Source organism: Carettochelys insculpta, chromosome 2 (assembly GCF_033958435.1).
Source record: "Carettochelys insculpta isolate YL-2023 chromosome 2, ASM3395843v1, whole genome shotgun sequence".
Classification (NCBI taxonomy): domain Eukaryota; kingdom Metazoa; phylum Chordata; order Testudines; family Carettochelyidae; genus Carettochelys; species Carettochelys insculpta.
Genome location: NC_134138.1, coordinates 17,909,998 through 17,927,726, shown reverse-complemented (window position 1 = coordinate 17,927,726; position 17,729 = coordinate 17,909,998). Strand labels below are relative to the sequence as shown.

The window sequence follows — 17,729 nt, the reverse complement described above, 5'->3', positions numbered from 1 at the left end:
ATATAAAGTGATGACAAGATATTTTGATAGAATTCTTTATTCTGTTCAGAGAGGTGTTGAAGCTGGTAACATTCTACAACTGTAAAAAGTAAAATCCTCAGGTTGTAATTGTGAGTGTTGACTTTTTCCACTTCAGATTCATATAACTTTTTATTAGCTCTCCTCCCATAAGAAGCTCTAAAGTTTTTTAGAATATTATACAAGTGTTCTGTATAAAATTGCTGTATCTAATTAAAACAAGGTATTGCAGCAATTCAAATCCATGAGTTTTGTTTATGACATAGCATCAATCCCCCTTTAATACTTCTCACTAACTTAACATCACCTGTGCATTATGCGGCTTATAGTATGAGTTTAGTTTCAAAAGCAAATCTTGGAAAAACACAACATTTATTCTTTATTCTTTTAATAGTTTTCCCTACCAAAATGCCTGCATCATTAACTTCTATGCATAATAAAATTCCAAGGTCTCTAACAATTTTGGCTTTAGTTGTGGGTGTTCTTGTTTAAACCAACAGCTGGTTAAAACTACTTTACAGCTCTGACCTTTTTCCTCATGATTTTAAACTGGTACCACTGTACCAGCAGTCTGTTTAAATTTTCTTCAGGATTATACCACCCTTGAACATCAAATGTTCTGGAAAAGCACTCTTAAAAGTGACAAAGAGGAAGCCGTGCTAGTCTGTACACTATCAAAACAAAAACCAGTCAAGTAGCACTTTAAAGACTAGCAAAATGGTTTATTAGGTGAGCTTTCGTGGGACAGACCCACTTCTTCAGACCATAGCCAGACCAGAACGGACTCAATATTTAAGGCACAGAGAACCAAAAACAGTAAGCAAGGAGGACAAATCAGAAAAAGATAATCAAGGTGAGCAAATCAGAGAGTGGAGGGGTGGGGGAAAAGGTCAAGAATTCAAAATTCAAAAGGTCTAATTCTTGACCTTCCCCCCCCCACCCCTCCACTCTCTGATTTGCTCACCTTGATTATCTTTTTCTGATTTGTCCTCCTTGCTTACTGTTTTTGGTTCTCTGTGCCTTAAATATTGAGTCCGTTCTGGTCTGGCTATGGTCTGAAGAAGTGGGTCTGTCCCACGAAAGCTCACCTAATAAACCATTTTGCTAGTCTTTAAAGTGCTACTTGACTGGTTTTTGTTTTTTTACTCTTAAAAGTGGTGTAAAGACACAAACTATGCTCCTAGAGCTGCTGCTGTTAAAGTTGGTGACTAAGTTCTTTCTCAAGATATCAGATTGTACTACATGCTTCTTAAACAGTTGCAGTCTTACTCCATGGTTTATAATCTGCCCATACTTCATATTTTGGTTGTATAGGAATAGGTATCAAAGGGTGGTTCAAAATCTGTAATATGTCAGATGGATTGAGTTTCAGTATAAAGTCAGTTATAACCCACAAATATTTTACTTCTCATAATATAGAGACCATTATGGCTGAAGAGCTTTGATCAATTTTAAAACTATTGTGACTGAAACCTCACCTCTGCCATGTTTACATAAGACATTGACTGAGAACAGCAAGCTTAATGGTATTTTTTGTATCCCGTCCCATTATTTGCCCGTGTATATTTTGTGAGTTCTTTGGAGCGAAGGACTGTGCCTTTTCTGTTTTAGAAAGAATGAGGCTCACCACAAACCCCACAAAAACGGTGAATAAACAGTATGCTAATAAGATATAATCTGTATTTTCAGATTTTAAGAAGTGAAAATATGTAATCATACAAATCTGTGAATGCAGGCACAAGTTCAGATTTTGATCCTTATGTTTTAAGTATGCCACCATTGCAAGCAAGTAAACAAAAAAAAAAAAAAGACTATAAATGTGAAGTAATTAAAAAAGGAAGAAATGAATGAGAAATGCTGTATTCTTATTTTATTATACTGAAAGGTTTGGGCAGAAAGAGCAGCAACAAAAAGCTAGCAAAAAAACAGAACACCTTGAGAAGCAGTGCCCATTTCCCCATTAAATCCTCGTCCCCCCCCCGCTCAATACATTTAGAGTATGGATTTGGCTTGCCATTAAAAAAAGTCACATGGCCTCAGGCACCTGGTTTTGGTCATTTGTCAAGTGTCATTACCTTACAGCCTGTCCAACAGGGATTGCCTGACAAACTGCACCACTTTAATCAATTATGTTTGAGTTAATTGCTGCCTATTGTCTAAGGGCCCTAACTCAGAAAGTGATCCCTTTTCAAGACAATCCTTGAACATCTGCTTAAGTGCCAATTTAAGTCAATGGCACTTCAGTGCTGCTCTGAATCAAAACACATTAGAAATGTTCAATTAATGTGCTATACAAATCAAAGACTTGTAAAGTAAATATTCTGAAACTAATGTGATCTCCAAATATTTACTAAAAAGTGTCATTTCCCACCACCACCCTTTAAATGCTAACAGTAATTCTGGGAAAACTTCAATTTAATACCCTCCAGGCAGTTTTGAAATATGCCATCAAAAACAAAGTACACCACGAGTTGTGACAATTCCATGCCAAGTAACAAAGCCAATAAGCAACCAGGAAGTTGGAGCAGCAACGAAGGGTCCTGTGGCACCTTATAGACTAACAGAAAAGTTTTGAGCATGAGCTTTCGTGAGCACAGACTCACTTCATCAGATGCTAGACCAGCATCTGATGAAGTGAGTCTGTGCTCATGAAAGCTCATGCTCAAAACTTTTCTGTTAGTCTATAAAGTGCCACAGGACCCTTCGTTGCTGTTACAGATCCAGACTAACATGGCTACCCCTCCGATACAGGAAGTTGGAGTGTACAGTGACAGCATCCCCACCTATGCAACATTAATATAGCACAAGTCTTGGTAGCAAAGTACTTCAGATACAAGAATCTCCACAGAACCAGCAAAGGAAAAATGTGATAGGCACATGACATTCCAAGACCGCTAGAGTCACCTCTATGTCACCCAGCCCATTTTCTGCAGCAGTGTTTCAGCTTTTAGGGAACAATCCTAAAACAGGAACTATTTGGGGGTGCCAGAAGTACATTAGCAACTCAGCAAAGTGGTGTTATCTCCAACATCGTGAAAGATATTCCTAGGCTATGTCTACACTACAAAATAACTTTGAGGTTGCTTAATTCAAAGTAAGCACCTTCAAAGAGCATCTACCTACAAAAAGCACCCCTCCCTTACTTAGAAGTAGGGTCCTTCTGCTTCGAAGTGTCTACAAAACAATAGCCTCTACTTCAACATAAGGGGCCAGGATATGATGTTGGCAAGGGTTGCATGACTGACAAGCCCTTCTGGGATCGCAGCCAGCTGACCCCTTAAAGGGCTCCTCCCAACACCCCCACCCTGCTCGTGTTCAAGGCTGCCAGGCTACAGACAGCAGGGCAGACTATGTGCCAGGGAGCAAAACTGCATACTATGCCTGCCCAGAAGCTCCCACAGGAGGACTTCCTCAGCACCTTGGCCAGCCTCCTGGCCATGCTGCTCACCATGGCCTCCCAACAGCGCAGCCAGGTCGCTCACACAGGCCCCATCTACAGGCCTTGGCCAGGGCCCTGCTGCCCCTTCCCAAGCCCCCCCGGTCTGGCGCCGATGGGCCTTTGCCACCAGCAGCAAGTGGTGGGACCGGCTTGTGCTGGGGGGGTGGAATGACTATCAGTGGCTGAAGAACTTTTGCATGACCCAGGAGACATTTGAGGACCTATGACACTGGCTCACCCCAGTTCTCCAAGCCCAGGCCCCGGATGCGGCCAGCGCTCTGAGTGCAGGAGAGGGTGGCCATCACACTGTGGATGCTGGCGACTCCCAGCAGCCACCAGTCCGTCAGCCCCCAGTTCGGAGTTGGCAAGGCCAACATAGGAGAGGTGCTGATAAGAGGTAAGCCTAGCTCACACCACAGACCCACTGTGGGGAGGGAGCTACTGGGCAAAGGGAACAGGGTCTGGTACTCATGGATGTGTCTTCCTTCCACCCCTGCTGGTCGTCCAAACCATCAACACGGTGCTCCTGCAACGTGTCACCCTCGGTGACCTGGACGCCACCCTCACCGGGTTCTTGGAGCTGGTATTTCCAAATTGTTCTGGAGCCCTGGATGGGACACACATGGCAACCTGGGCCCTGAACCACATCGGGGGTGCCTACATTAACAGGAAGGGGTACCATTCAGTGGTATCCCAAGCTCTGCTGAAGAGGAGGGGCCATTTTCTGGGCGTGTGCATGGGATGGCCGGGCAGGGCCCATGATGCCCGGGTGTTCTGGAATTTGTGGCTGGGACTCCAGATGCAGGAAGCCACTTATGTCCCCCATGGGAGCTCCCACTTGGGGACATCACGATACCCCCCTGCATCATGGCTGACACTATGTACCTGCTGCACTCATGGCTCATACAGCCCTATACTGGACGCACCGCACCAGCCCAGGGCGCCTTCAATGGCCACCTCAACCATGCCAGGGGCACAGTAAAGCAGGTGTTTAAGAGGCTGAAGGGGAGATTTCGCAGCCTCTTCATGAGGCTGAATGTCAGCTTCCCAAATGTCCCCACCATGGTCACCCTCTGCTGCGCCCTCCACAATCTTGTGAAGGGTAGACAGGAGTCTTTCTACCAGGGCTGGACTGGGAACCTGGGGTCTGGGTATTAACAGCCACCCATTGTCCCATGCCACCTGGCGCAGAGGGATGGGTCAGGGTGTGGGATGCTTTGTGCCAGGCCTTTCCTGAGAGCCTGCCCTAACCTTCCCAACCACACATCACACCACAGGCCCCTCCACTCCCCCATCTCTCCCACTCCCCCACCAAACATCCCCTCCTGTTCTACCTCTCACCACTCTCCCACCATCCACCAGGGACCTGGGGTTAGGGTGGGAACATTACACATAACTGTTGGGGAATAAGTGTATTAGATGAAACAAAACAGAACGTGTCAAACCATATACAGTGCACAGGGTAAAGCTCCACAGAGGGAAAGTAGGGAGGCTGGGTGGGGAGACCAAACCTGGAGCGGGGCTGGGATGGGAGAGGGCTCAGTTGTCCAGCAGCAGAGGGCCCGGAGCCATAGCTGCCTCTACCATGCCAGGTCCAGGGCCCCCTGTAGGGCTGCGATAGGGCCGGGACCATAGGGAGGTAGGGGTGAATTGGGAGTGTTGCAAGCTCGGCCTCCGCAGTGCATGCATGGGGGACCATTGGGTCTGGGCCAGGTGGGCCTGCCTCAGCCAAGAGCCACCAAGCTCAATGCAGGCAGCTGGGGACAGGTCCGCCATGTGGTGGGTGCCTTCGGAGGGGGAGCAGCTGCAGGCTAAGGTGGTGAGGGGGCAGGAGGTTGGGTGAGATAGGCAGTCAAGGCCTGAGGCAGGGTGTCCAGGCTGCCGACCAGCCACACCCACACTTACTGCTCCATTGCCAGTAGTCCCAGAGCATGCTGGTCATCTGCCTCGTGACTGCCTGGTTGGTGGCTGCTTCCTCATCCTGCCAGCACCATCTTCGTGTGCGGGGATGCAGGCTGGGGTGATCGGGCGGCCTCCCAGCCTCCTGCTTGCATGGGCCGTGTCAGCTGCCTGACAATGTACCTGTGGAGACAGAAGGTGATGGGGAGGCCCATGAGCACTGGGTCCCAACCCCAGGGGGATGGGGCCCCACTCCACTGGCCCCCACCCTGCTCCTCTGCTGTCCGATGGCATGTGGGCCCTGTAGTATCCTGGGTGCTGAGGGGTTCCCACCTGGTGGGGGTCAGACCATGTTTGGTGCCCCCGCTCCTTCCCCAGGTGGACAGGCTGTGGAGCTGTTTCTTTGTTGGGGGTGGGGCGGGGGGGCTAACCTCCAGCTTTGTGACATCCTGCTCACCCCATACCTACCAGCTGTGACGTCCCAGGACTTAGGCAAGGTTTGGCTGGATGAAGCACGGCTGGGTATCCTGGAGGGGATGGTGATGATGAAAGTTCAATTGTTGGAGCTCTCATCATTGCCCTTGGCGGGTCAGTCCCCGCACAGGAGGCTGGTGGTGCCTGAGGGGCCCACCTCCTTGCTAGAGTCTGCGGGGGCGGGGGGGCAACGTGCACAAGGTGCTCCAGGGTGGCCACCTCCCTCAGCATCAGGAACCTATACAGCTCCCTGTAGTGGGGGCAGTGCATGGGCCATGCCCCTGGGCTGGCTGGCAGCATCACGGGCTTTAAAGTAGGCCTGCCTCAGCTCCTTGATTTGATGCAGATGCTTCTCCCAGTGCAGCTGGGGTGGCCTCAGGCAGCGAGGCCACTGGCCAGCCTGTCGTACACCTTGGCATTTTGCTGCCGGACGCCTGTTCAGCAAAGAACCTCCTCCTCCCCCAATAGAGCAAGGAGATTCTTCAGCTCCCCCTCGGTCCAGTAGGGTCCCCTCCTGGCACACCCCTTACCTGGGTGCTGTCAGCCCTTGGACTCATCATCCAGGGCCTCCAGGATGACAGGGGGCTCATGCTGTGCTGCCATGGTGGCCAGATGATGCGGGTGCTAGCTGGAGTCTCGAGCAGGGGCAGGCCAACAAGGAGCTCATGCTGCCCCTGCTTGTGACACACACACAGCTTCCTGCCTGGGGTTGCCGGGGAGCTGGCTCCTGTAAGGCGGCCAGCAGGGACCATAGAGTCCTGCCTGGGCTGGCCAGAGTGTCTGCCTGCTCCAGAGGGGGCTGCCACCATGGCAGCCCTCTTAATTCAAAGTAGTGAGTGCAGAACATCTACGTACATCATACTTCAAAGTTACACTTCTAAGTAGGGCACTACTCCATTCCTGGGATTGGAGCAGTGACTCTGAAGTTAGCCTCTCTTACTTTGAAGTGAACTCTGAAATAAGGAAAAACATATGTAGACACTGCAGGCTACTTTGAAGTAGCCCCTTACTTCCAAGTTAACTTTGAAGTTATTTTGTAGTGTAGATGCAGCCACAGGGTAGCTATTTTAAACAGACAGTGACAGACAGGGAGACAAGAAGCTAAACAGACACTAGTTTATTACAGAATGACAATATTTGTTTCCATTAGACTTGGATCCACACATCTAAATTGTAAATATATAAAAGGAAAATCGAATGAATTCCAAAGTCTCTTTTATAACTTAATGGCATAGGACAGCTTTTATAATTTGCACATAAAGAAAACTAGTTCACATTGTGCATACCATATATACCAGGGGTGGGGAACCTTTTTGGGCCAGGAGCCACTGACCCATAGACAAATCAGTTGGGGAGGGGGGGGCACAAGTGAGAAGCAAAATTTAAAAAAAAAAATTCCAAAACAAAAAGCCGATGTCCCTAGTTGTAGGGGGCCCAGGGCTATGAGTTCTGAACAGGTGGGAGCATGCAGGAGCAGGCTGAGGGTGTCCATCTAGATAGGCAGAAGGGTGCAGGAAGGAGCTGGGAGTGTGGATCTGAATGCAAGGGGGCACAAGAACACTTGAGGGGTATGGGGTCTGGGCAACAGGGGTGGCACTTACCTGCTCATCCCTGAACCCACGTGGCTCTACATTCCCTCCCTCTGCTCCCAGGCACCGCCCTCCACCACTCTGATTGGTGAGTATTCCAGCCAAGTACTGCCGAGGCCACTGCTGCTCTCCCTTCTCTTCCCCCTGGCTGGGGGAACAGCGAGTGGCAGCAGAGTCCAGAGCTGCTTCCTATCCACCGCAGAGCCTCCAGTCTGGATTCAGCCCTGGATCTCTGATTTAGCCTGCAAGGCTCAGGGTTCCAAACCTTCCACCCCACCGCAGGCCAGAGGCTATGGAGGAGAGCCCCAAACTCTGAGGTCCAGATCCAGACAAGCTGCGGCCTGAATCTGGACTGCAGGCTGGAGGTTCCCCACCCCAAATATATACAATGTCTGGGTATACTTAATCCTACATAAGGATGGGGGAAGCAGCAGCTGGAACCAGATGACCTCTTGAGGTCCCTTGGTAACCTGCATTTCCATGACTGTATATATGGGCGAAGTGTTTACTTTTTCATAACACAAGCAAGGGGCTGGCAACTGTCTTTTTGTTGTTTGTAAAGTTTAAGACCAATGAGATTCTGGTCCATGCCTGGGGGTCTTAAGTGCTACAAACAAGAATCTGAAGTTCATGGGTATTCTTGGTATTTCACTAGTTTACCATATATTTAGAAAATGTCAGAGTTTGACTATGGAAACAAAGCAATGGGCACACAATTCAAAAAGTAGAGCAAGCCAGAATTTATATATAAAATAAGGTATTTGTTTTAGAGTTCTCACACACACACACACACACACACACACACTTGCCTCTACCTTGCAATTCCCCCTTGTTCCTTCTTCAGTCTGAATTTCTTCAAAATATCAGGTATCTTTTTTAAAGAGATGGTTTGCCTTCTTAACTTGTTACAGCTTGCTCTCATTCTCCAGCTTCTGAATTATGAAGCTATATTTCACATCAGTTTTTAGTAACAGTCATCTGTCCTCAAAAGGCTTCTCATGATGCCAAGTATTAATTTTAAGAAAACAAACTCGCTCCCTTTCAAACCCAAATATATTTCAGCAACTGCAAACTTAGGTTTCTTTGAAGGAGGGGTGCATGAAGGGGAGAAGGGGAAGCGGACAAGGATGTATTATATTTGAATAATTCATCGTAAAGCTAATAGTTTATTTGCATTTTTCCTGTACATCAAAGCTGACAATGACTGGGTGGTTGGCAAACTCTGTTTACTAAATGGCCCAGAGTTGAATACACACTATCAAACTTGTCTCTTATCTTCTCCCACTGCTCCCTTATTTGTCTTCCCATCTTGTCTCAGGCTATGTCTACACTAGGCAAAGTAAGTCAACTGCTATAGCTAGAATCGACCTATCTGCCCTTGGCTTACTTGGCCTTCCCTGCTGGTCGAGTTTCTCCTGTTGGCCTTCCTTACCCTCATATCATAAACAGTACAGGGGTGACTGCGACCCCTGAGAGGTCGATTTAGCACATCCCCACTAGAAGAGCAAAACTGAACCCTGGAAGATCAACCCTGAGAGAATCAACCTTCTGAGCAAGTGTGGATGTAGCCCCAGACACTAAACTCTTTGGGACAGGAGAATTATTTTTGTTTCTGGAGCAAAAAAGCCCAACCTTATTATAGTTGTTAGATCATCATGGTAAAAAAGTAATAAACAGGTAAATAAATCATGCAGAGAGAGACAGTACCAGAATATTCCCACAGGCCAGATGTACAACAATATTTTGAAATTGCTTAAGCCTGCATTCATCTTACTATCAATAAATTCAGTTACAAATATTTTTTGAACACAACAGAGGCTGATTACTTCAATTTTATTTGCATATTTAAAAATCAAAACAAGAGCAATTAACGCAAAAAACTGAATACATGCCAAACTATACAGACAGATAACATCTGACTTACAAAATTAAGACTTTCATACTGCAAACATTGTATAGGTTTCACTACTTTAGAAGAGTTCTGCTATCTTAAACATATTTGAATATTATTCAAACTGCTCTTTAGTTTCTTCTTGCCAATAGGCTGCTTGATTATTCAGGAAGGCTGCCTTTCTAAGTCAGTTGAAGTAAACATCCACCCCCCAGCCGTTCCGTGTGTTATAGCTGAGTGTAGGATGTTTACATGAACTAAAAATCAGTAGCAATATCAATACTGCATTGGTAGTCAAGATACACTACTGCCCTTTTGGATGCTTATGTTTCAGTACATTTAGTAAACTACCTCTTGGAGAAATGCACAATACACATCCAAATATAGTTATCATTCCTCAAGACATTAGAAAGCAGATGTTTGGTATCTGGATGTCAGCTGACACAACTAGCCACTGTCACACATTGGCCAACAGGGGATTTGAGCATGAAATGGAGACGTGACCCTCAAAACCCTTGGGGATGAATAGTAACAGAGAAGGAGCTGTGCTAATCTATATACTATCAAAACAAAAAAGCAGTCAAGTAGCACGTTAAAGACTAACAAAATCATTTATTAGGTGAGCTTGCATGGGACAGACCCACTTCTTCAGACCATAGCCATGGTATGGCTATGGTCTCAAGAAGTGGGTCTGTCCCACGAAAGCTCACCTAATAAAATTATTGTCAGTCTTTAAAGTGCTACTTGACTGCTTTTTTGTCTTGGGAATGAATGTTTTTGCTACACTCACCTGGCAAGCTCCTTTGAGCTCTAGTGGGTTGCAGACACTTAATACAGGTCTATAATCTGAGTTTTATGGATTTCTGATACAGGTTTTCAAAAAGTGAAACAAGAGGGATGCAATATTTATGAGCAATAAAGGCACACTGTTGGACTACAATGAATGAAAGCTTTCAAAAAGGAGCACCACTGGCTCAGCTGCGCATGTGTACTTAACTCTATATCTGCAATGACAGACTTATTTGCCACATTACAATCCCCCATTCTCAGGCTTGGACTGATAGCTGGAACAGGCCTATGTAGCATTTTATGGGCAACACAAGATTCTCCCATACCCTCAATCACTTTAACGGACTTGCTTCTGTCAGGTGTGTGCATTTGTAGTTTTGGCAGTCCTAGTACAGGAGAGATACAACATGAATGAGACTACATTTTACTGGACCAACTTCTGTTAAAGACAAGCTTTGGAGGTGCACATCCAAGCAGTGTTAGTAAAGTGAAGGAAATTGTAAAAGAATGTTACAGACTACAACAACACTGTTGCCTAGAAAGAGTTTGTTTTTGTGATGCTGTAGTGCCCAATGCTTAATAAAAAATATAACTTACTGGGTTTGTCTCTCTTGCCTTTCATTCCAATTTAGTACCTTCTGTGATTAGTGGGGTCTCATTCATTAAATCTCCCTTTTTTGCTATAATTCTTCCATTTCTCCTCCTGTACCCAGTGTGCATCTCTTCCTCCCAAACTTCCTTTTTTTTTTTTTTTTTTTTAAATTTTCTCCCCCTGCATATACTCTCTCAGCTGCTCAGCAGAGAGAAACTGATGCAAGTCCATGTGGGGATTGCAGCACTGTCATCACTTCTCTTTCAGCACATCATTTATTTTAGACTGAAAATGAAGACAGCAATTCAAGATTCTTGGTTCCCAAAGAGTTAAATATACACTATTTACAATAAAATCAAGTCTCAGCAGCACTAAAGCAGTTTCATGGAGCTCAGCCAGTCATATACCTACTTCTTTCATTATCCAGGAAGCATACCATCAGCCTTTTCCAAATCCCATCTCAGACAGTGTCTTTTGTACTGTGCCCAGAAAGTTACCAATTTTTCACTATTTCTGATCAGGAGGGAGAAGAGAAGAAAGGAGCAAGCTCCACATCTTCAAATACATCCTGAGCATCCCCCTCCCACCACAGTTTTATATACAAGGGGCAATCTGACTTTAGTGCTCTGTGAACTCCAGCTGTAGCAGTATATCAGAATGAGAGTGGTGATTCCAAGCCATGTGAAGCACGATGACCTATGAGGCCCTGTAACTCCAACTAATGACCAACTAGCAACCAGTACAGATTCTGGAGCTCTGAATGTCATCTGCTTCCAAAAGAGGTGCCCTGCTCCATGAGCAAGGCTTTCATGACATATGTTTTAAAACAATTTTGGAAACAGAAGATGGTATCTCCATGAATGTAAGGCTAGACTATTGCAATCTAGACTAACAGTTGGCAAGGATGTTTCTGCACTGAAACACAATATTACTATTGACCAGTCTCTTTCTCTAGCTTTTACTTGAATTTAGCACGTTATATGCTAGGCAGTTATTGATTACTGCTTGCATTACATGTTGTGGTCACACACACACACAAAAATCAACAAAGCAAGTGATCATAATATATGGGGACCACACACCAGCCACATAACCCATAGTTCCTCTATCCTCCCCACCCCCAGAGCTTTTCAGTGCTTGACACCCCTAGTTCCCCCGCCCCCAGACTAACAAAGCCAAAATTTGGCAGTCTCTGGTCTCCCTGGAAACATGGCTGATAGTCCAGTTTTCAAAAATACTGCCTTTCCCCAAACCCACACTAGCAACTCCTGTCCGCATTTCCAGTTACCCTTATTCTTCCTAACTGTTTAGAATAGGAACAGATGGGTAAACAAGTTATTCTGTATTTTAAGTGCACTTCACAAGACTATACTGGTGATTTATATGGCACAGTGCTTTTTAAACATGACTGATTCAAGACAGATTTGTTACAATATATTAAAATATTTTACACCTAAAAAGACTGATAGCTTGTTTTCAATATTTCCTATTATGTGATGCCACAATGAAAATTTGTTAATGAATACAAACACTTCACAAAGTTGTTTAAACAAGTGTCTTATGAACTAAAGTTACCAAAAATACCATTAACACCTCAAATTTGGAAAGACTAATGTGCCATTGGCCACAAAAGATTGTGTTCAAGAGATTTTTTTTTTTAAATGGAGAAAATGAGTAGTTTCAGAGTAAAGCTGTTTTCAACTCGCCTCATTAAGCCCAAGTATTCTATCAAAATTAAGACTGTTCTGAAACTCTTAATACTCAGGAAGCAGAAAAGCAAAGGAGTCAATTGCCAACCTTATTTTCGTCCCTTTAAACCGAGACTTTAATATTACTTCAAAATGTTCAGTATATCCATATAAGCTACGAACCTGGACAGATCTTATTTAAATATAATCCTTATGATCAAGTTCAATTATGTTTGCACATTCTTTATAGTTATTAAGCTCTGTATAAAAGCACTGAGTCATTTTAGTCAATAGCAATTTGGTACCTTTAGATTGCTCATTCTTCATGCCAATGCCTAGATACAAGAGAGTTGGAAAACAAATGAAACCATATGACAAAAGTATACCACATCTGATCTCTCAGTGCATGTTAGCAAATTATTAATTGTCCAATGCCTGAAGTCTAGATTTCCCAACGCTGCTCAGAGAGATCCCAAAAGGCTTTGCCCCAATGAATAAGCCATTATGAATTTTATTATAATGGCTAAAAAAGGTCATACAAGCTCTGCAATACTGTCAGTTCATGACAGACCTCACATCTGCATAAAGAGGCTGAGAAGAGGAAGAAATACTGTCATAACATTAAAAAAATAGCAAATAAAAAGCTGAAATGTTGAAATTGTTATTTTAATTATGCTGAAATTTCGCTTATGTAGTCTGGTACCTAGAAGATTTGAGAAGCTTAAAGGAGAGTGCTTTACATTTCAATACTGCCTTTTTATAATGTCTTTCAAAATAGAATGGTTCATATTGTGTGCACCATCTCCTGCCATATAACGCTATGACATGTAGCAAATTTTCAGCTCTGACAAATTGGTCCATGGATCCTACCTCGAGCCCTGTGGCTGTGGGTGACAGGCAACAGTGCTGGAGAAGCCGTCAAACACTGCTACCCCAACCCTCCCCAGGGGACAGACCTCTTTCACGAGAGTGAAGCCCTGGCTATAACGAACCTATTTTTCATTACAGTGATGGTGTACTCTATGTATTTCACCCACCTTGTCTGTCAAACATCAATATACACATCATGTAAGACAGACAATCTCCTTTTCACCTCAACTTATTTAGTACTTAGTGGCATATGAGGCAACCTATTTTTTTTCCTGTATTGTGGACTAAATAGAACAAGAAAGTTTGATATCTGACAGCAGCATTCTTTGTTCTAGGATGAATGGTGTGGAGAAAGTGAATACAGAAAAGTTATATACTTGTTCCCATAATATAAGAACTAGAGAACACCAAATGAAATTAATGGGTAACAGGTTCAAAACTAATAAAAGAAAGTTTTTCTTCACACAGCACACAGTGAACCTGTGGAACTCCTTACCAGAGGACGCTGTAAAGGCCAGAACTCTAACAGAGTTTAAAAAAGAGCTCGATAAATATTTGGAGGTTAGGTCCATATATGGCTATTAGCAAGGGGTAAGGTATGGTGCCTACCCTTTTGTCGAAGGCGGGAGATGGATGGCAGGAGACAAATCGCTTGACCATTGTCTTCAGTTCACCTCCTCTGGGGCACCCGGCACTGGCTACTATCGGCAGACAGGATACTGGGCTAGATGGACCTTTGGTCTGACCCAGTATGGCCATTCTTATGTTCTTATGATAGGTCGTTCTTTGTGTCAATGCCTTCTCTTCCCTCCCAAGTGGAATCCCTTGTATTTCTGCCTCTGAAAGCCTAATAACATGGCCCAAGCACCTCTGCCATACATTGAAACCACAGCCTATTAACGTATGAGAACACTTTTACGTCACTTACACAATCGTTCCAATGGTTTTCCAAGGTGGTTCTTAAACAATGCTGGTGTAAAGCATTGAGCTTTTAGTTGTGTGCCATACCTCTACAGGACATCAGCAGTGTACAGTCTCATCTTGGTGTGCAGGTGTAGCTTTGGTGTGCAGTGCTTTTCAGATGGGGAAGTGATTGACTGCTTTTACCAGTCCTGGCCTTCACTTCTATAACAACTTTGGCCATTAGCACATATTGTACTTTCAAGATCAATGAAACTACTGGTCATGTTGTTCTCTTCTCCACTGATCACATATTTACCAGAACTGACAGAATGCCAGGGTCTTGTACGGATTCAAAGTCCCACTTCAGCAGCTTCTGCTTTTTATGCTCGGTGTCTTTTCATTTCACCCAAAACAGTATTTAATATGACTCATCTACAAAACCCCTAAGTCTCACAGCTTACCTCGCATTACAAAGTCTATGGGGATAGCATCCGCCTTTGTCTTATGCCAGTAACGATTTTAAAACCTTCTGTGTCTCTGCCTTTTTATACAAAAACTGTAGATTCTTCACACAGAACTTTTAGCAAGTTAAAAATCTTTGCCAGAATTCCTTGTCTCAAGATCTTTCAGAGGGCTTCCATTGTTTAACTCATAAACAATGAAGTTAAAAAGACATCTTCTGCTGGTGCTCTAAGCTTCTCAATGTGAAAAAAAATAGTCTGAACACCAATTATCAGATCAAAATCCAGATTTTTCTTAGAAATAAAATCACAGAACTGGAGAAGCCCTTAAGAGGTCATCAAGCCCAATCCCTTGCCCTTTGCAGTACTAAGAGCCATTTAGTTCATCCCTGACAGATGCATATCCACCCAGGAGAATCCACAACTTCCCTAGGCAACTTATGCCAGTATTTAACTACACTGACCATCAGGAAGTGTTTCCTAATGTCCATTCTAAACTTCCCTTGCGGCAATTTACCCACTACTTCTTGTCCTATCATCAGAGGGTAAGGAGAATAATTTTTCTCCCTCCTCTTTGTAACCCCCTTTAGGTATTTGAAAGCTGCTATCATGGCCACTCTCAATCTCCTCGTTTTTCAACAAAAATGCAGTTCTTTCAGTCTTCCCTAATGGGTCAGGTTTTCTAGAACTTTAATAATTTTTGTTGCTCTTCTTCAGACTCTCCAATTTCTCCACATCCTTCTTGAAATATGGTGTCAAGAACTGGACACAATACTCCAACTGCACAGAGTAGAACGGAAGAACTACTTTTTGTGTCTCTCTCAACACTCCTATTAGTGCTTTTTTGCAACCGTATCACACTCAATCCATATTTAGTTGACAAAGTACTCGGGAAAGCAACAGTTTTCATTTATTCAAAGCGATAATGCAAAACGTTTTTACAGCTATGGACAGGAGTGTCATCCCTCTCCAATTATAACAAATCAACTGATCCACTCCTGCTTTAGGAATTTTGAGTAGAACAGCTCTGTAACAAAATATGGCAATTTCCTGCAATATCTAACTTTACTAAGTTCATGCATTGTTGTGGGACAGAGCCTATATCCAATTACGCAGGGTAGAGGGACCCCTGATCCCCTACAACTAGAAATAGTGGGGGCTGATTAGGCAAATCTATGCAGGTTGCAACACGCCTAAAAGTACACCACCCAGAAATGACTGCCTATAGTAGTTCAAACTGGATTGTCCAAGGCAGGGCTGTCCTGAGGAGGGCTGGGCCTGGGGCACCCCCCTCCTCAGTGCCCTAAGCGTGCAGTCTGAGGCAACAACCCTTGTGCCACAGACCATGCCCCTCACCTCCTCCATCCCCACCCTGCCCTTTCCTTACTCCCTCCTCAACCAACCAGGTCAGGGCAGGGTATGGCAGAGGGCAGCACCAGCAGATGTTACCTCCCCCTACCTCCCTTCACCCACACCCATGTGGGCACTGTGAGCAGCAACCTGCTCTGCTCCACTGCTACTTCCTATCCCACTGAGCCCTGCTTCTCCATGCATGGCAGGGAGCAGAGACCACTTCCAGCTTCTGCAGCATAGTGGAGCTCAGTGGGTTGGGAGGGCATGTCATAAGAGATTGGAGTAGGCTGCCACTCATATGATGAGTGGCAAGGGGAGGCATTGTTGCCCTCTGTTGCTGAACCCTGCCACAGGTTGGTGAGGCAACTGCCACGGGGCCCCCAAAAGCAAAGAGTCTGAGGCGGCTGTCCAAGTTCATTCTATGGATGGGACCAGACCAGTCTACAGTGTTTTAACCAGGAGAATTCTCTTCATCCAAATCATGGCTTTCAAGGTTCTGCTTTTAACACTCTGGACATTTTAACTAGCACACAAAGGTACTACAAAGCATAAAGATTTTACTTTAAAAAATGGATGTCACATTTCATGAATTTTATTTTCACGCAAATTGGCAGAAGTGATGGCAAACAAACAGACTTCATGGATGGCTAACACAGCAGGAACTTAATGACAATAAGAACCATCCATATCTTCACTACACTTGCTAAAAAAACACAGATTTTTCATTTGGGATGGGCAATGGATGTTATTGAAATAGCCTTTGGGACAGCAGTTGCTGCATTTTGCAAATTATAGTTGTCACTTATTCTTTTGTTTTTAAATGGCTTTTAGTGTAAGTAAAAAACACAGACTCCACGATTTCTACCTTCCTCCATGTATTGACAAAAATCACAATCATGCACATAAGTTAGTTTTAAAATTACATATATTCATAACTAATCTTTTCCTTCTGATGTTGTCCATGAATAGCCGGATGCAGCAAACATCTGACTGAAAGCTAGCATCTCACTCACAGCTTCCAGTCGGGGATGTTTACAACAACAGACTACAATACTGCATTATGCTGTGCGATAGTCCAAAACAATGGGAATCACCTTCAAAAAAAAAAAGTTTATGAAATTGCATTCCATTGAACTGCTACCAATTTGTTGCTCTACCAACTACAATATCATATTTCATTTGCTGAAAGATCATGTAGATTGAGAAACCACAACTGTTGATCACAGTTATATAAAAGAAACACCTGAAATTTAGATTAAAGAATAATATGTAATTAAAATACTTGTGAAAAAGAACTTCTAAAAGTGCACCCTGTACTTTAAAGTTTTCATGTCATGATGCATGCCTTCATTTCCCAGAGCTCTCCAAAGACTGTAAACTCCTTTAAAATACTGCACTGTTTTCCTAACTGCATTAAATTAAAAAAAAAAAAAAAAAAAGTGACAATCACTATCTTAAATTGTGGCTGTGTTACAAAGAGCATTATTTTAAAAAGATGCTATGCTTGGGGTACCATTTAACGTCAACCAGCCTATATTCGCTTGGTTAAATCCCGACTTTCATTCGCTGCTCCTGCAAACTTAAACAGGGTGGAGTTACTACTTCTTACATCTTCACCTGTGCAGTTAAAACTGAGCTGAAAATGTTGATATGGAGTGTTGAACCCAATTCTGACACAGGTTTAAAAGCACCTCAGTATGGTAAGGTATAAAAATTTTATTCTGTTTTCAAAGCAAGCAAAATAAAAGGGACACAGGGAGAAG

General features: G+C 44.1%; 1 long non-coding RNA gene across 4 annotated transcripts in view; it reads right to left on the bottom strand.

Moving 5' to 3' along the window:
* The window catches only part of LOC142009104 (uncharacterized), an 81,173-nt gene that overhangs the window by 26,603 nt on the left and 36,841 nt on the right, over nucleotides 1–17,729 (bottom strand). For all 4 annotated transcript variants that reach the window (XR_012644332.1, XR_012644331.1, XR_012644329.1 and 1 more), the window contains one exon: nucleotides 5,363–5,539. This is a non-coding gene — a long non-coding RNA (uncharacterized LOC142009104). The remainder of the gene's footprint in view (nucleotides 1–5,362; nucleotides 5,540–17,729) is intronic.